A 3,067-nucleotide genomic window follows, 5' to 3' on the forward strand; every position below is an offset into this window, starting at 1 on the left:
AGAAATCGACGAAAAATTGCAAGAAGTTCAAGGTACTTCGGAACACAGTAAAAGAGAATTAGAGGGTATTCTACGAGATAAAGCAGAGGTTTTTTTACCTAAGACTGGCAGTATTAAACACTTTCAGTACAAGTTTGAAGTAATACAGCACAAACCATTTTGAGTGCCACCCTATACGATCCCTTTAAGCTACACGAATAAAGTATTCCAGGAGATATCTAAAATGTTAGATGACGATATTCTTGTACCAGTTACCTCTACATATAACAGCCCTCTCCATATTGTACAAAAACGAGATGGGAGCATCAGGTTAGTGCTTGATTCCAGACAGATCAACACAATCATAACCACTGAGACAGATCGCCCAGAAAAATTAGAGGAATTGATACAAAACTTCCACGGTGCTAAGATATTTTCATCAATGGATTTATGGAGTAGTTTCTTGCAAATACAACTGGCCCCAGAATGTAAAAAATTTACAGCATTTATCGTATTCGGTAAATGTTACCAGTTTAAACGATTGCCATTTGGTTTAAACATATCATCAGCAGCGTTTGTTAGGGGATTTAATACTATACTCAGTCCTGAAATTTTACAAAAAATTACTTGTTATGTTGATGTGATTATAGCAGAACCCTCTTGGGAACATCACAACGACACATTAAATCAGTTTTTAGAGATCATGAAATAGAATGGGGTCACAGTAAATATAACAAAATCCAAATTTGGAAGGCGAGAGGTCAAATTTCTAGGACACATAATTTCCGAGAAAGGGGTAATGCCCGACCCAGAAAAACTAATGGCAATCAAAGAATTCTGTACTCCATATAATAAGAAAACTCTCAGAAGATTTCTAGGTCTCACCGGATTCTATAAAAAATTTATTTGGATCGACTCTCTCGCAACACCACGCCTATGTGCATTGACTGGAAAATAACACGCCATGGGTATGGGATCAACAAGCCAATGAAGAATTTTTAAAAGTGAAAAACGCACTAACAACAGCACCGATTTTGGCACATCCTGATCTAACACAAAATTTCTGTATGGCCACTGATAGCGCGAAAACAGGTTTAGGAGTTGTTTTATTCCAAGAATACGAACAGGCAGGGCTAAGATCATATAGAACAATTGCATTTGCCAGTATGGCACTCACAAAAGGCGAGAAAAACTATTCAGTCACGGAGCTGGAAGCATTGGCCATTGTATGGGGCTTCCAACGTTTTCGATACTTCCTATTCGGAAGAAAAACAAAAGTATACACTGACCACAAAGCAATAGAATTTCTGTTATCTGCCAAACTAACTCATGGGAGGTTAGCCAGATGGATGTTAATACTACAAGAATTTGACTTCACTATTACACACATACCAGGACCAGCGAATGTATTAGCAGCTGCTTTATCACGATGTCCACAGGGTGCATCCAATAACATAGGTTTGGGAGCAGCAGAAGACCAGTTTACAATGTACTATATGAAACAAGTACCTTTCGTAAACTACATTACGACAGCATTGAAAAACATAGGCAAAGAACAGGACAAGGATCCCGAAATACTAGGAATCAAACACAAGTGAGGAAGTAAGGATTTTCCAGACATTCGACAGCACTATCTCGTAAAAAACAATGTATCATTTTTTAGACGAAATGTTGCAACGAATGAATGGTTAATTTATATCCCAGTTGAACTAATTAATAAGTACATATGGTATACACATTTAAGTAATGGCCACTTTGGACCAAAGAAATGCTTTTTAAAAATAAAACAAACAAGCCATTTTCCTAATATGGAAAGACGAATTAGAACAGTATTAGTCAAATGCAAAAAATGTATGAGGGCTAAACACGTCACTTTCCAAACCAAGCCACCTATGTTTCCAATAATCTCTAAAAGATTAACACAAATAGCTGCAACAGATTTGATGCCCCCCCCCCCCCCCCCCCAACGCACAAAAAACGGATATATTTTCATATTTGTCGTTTTGTAACTTACTTCTAAATATGTTGCCTTGACACCATTAAAACGGGCAACAGGTCTTACTATAAGTAAAGCATTTACACAAGATTTTCTCAGACAAGTAAGTCGAGTGGAACGAATAACTTCGGATAATGGCCCACAATACAAATCAGTGCAATGGCAGAACATGTTAAAACAACACAACATAAAACCCATCTACGTATCTAAGTACAAACCTAGCGTAAATCCAGCAGAACGATCTATGAAGGACATAGGCACTTTATGCCGATTATATGCAGGCAAAAGACACAACACTTGGGATATATACCTTAAAGATTTTCGAGAAGTAATAAATGAAATGCCACATTGCACTACATTACTACCTCCAGTTACTGTACTTAAAAATATTGAACCCCCAAACATAACCAGAGAAAATGTTAGATCTCCTATCGTACCACGTAGACAGCACAAACAAGTCATAGCAACAGCACTCTCCAACATCAGAAAGGCAGCCATTAAAAGAAAAGAAAGAGGAGATAGAACAGCAATTAAAAGAACATTTTCAGTAGGCCAGAAAATATTTGTAAAAACACACCATCTCTCCAGCAAACAGAAACACAAAATACAGAAGTTTTATGCTGCATACAAAGGACCTGTCATAATTAGCTGAATTGCTCATGATAATGCTGTGGAACTAATGAACCCAAAAACAGGCAAAACCTTAGGACTTCACCATGTGAGCCATATCAAAAAGTTTGAAGATTAATTTTATTACTAGTAAATAATCAGCACAATATTTCAAGATTATGTTGCAGATAAGATCGTCAGGAGAAAGAAGAATGAAGAGAGAGGAAGGTGGGAAAAAGAAAGTAGTTTCAATAAAAACAAAAACAAAAATAACATGAATAGTACCATAGATTAAGGTGAAGGGATAAAGCGTAGACAGTCTAACAGTATGAAATACTAAAAAGCTATACACCACGACACTACACAAAAATAAAAAACGAATTTGAGGATTCTTGTAGACGTTAAGACTCAAAATATCTTAGAATTGTAATATGGAAAGGGCGCCGAAATTTGTAAAGCTTTTAAGAAGGTGTAAAACAACGT

Source organism: Schistocerca piceifrons, chromosome 7 (genome assembly GCF_021461385.2).
Source record: "Schistocerca piceifrons isolate TAMUIC-IGC-003096 chromosome 7, iqSchPice1.1, whole genome shotgun sequence".
NCBI lineage: Eukaryota > Metazoa > Arthropoda > Insecta > Orthoptera > Acrididae > Schistocerca > Schistocerca piceifrons.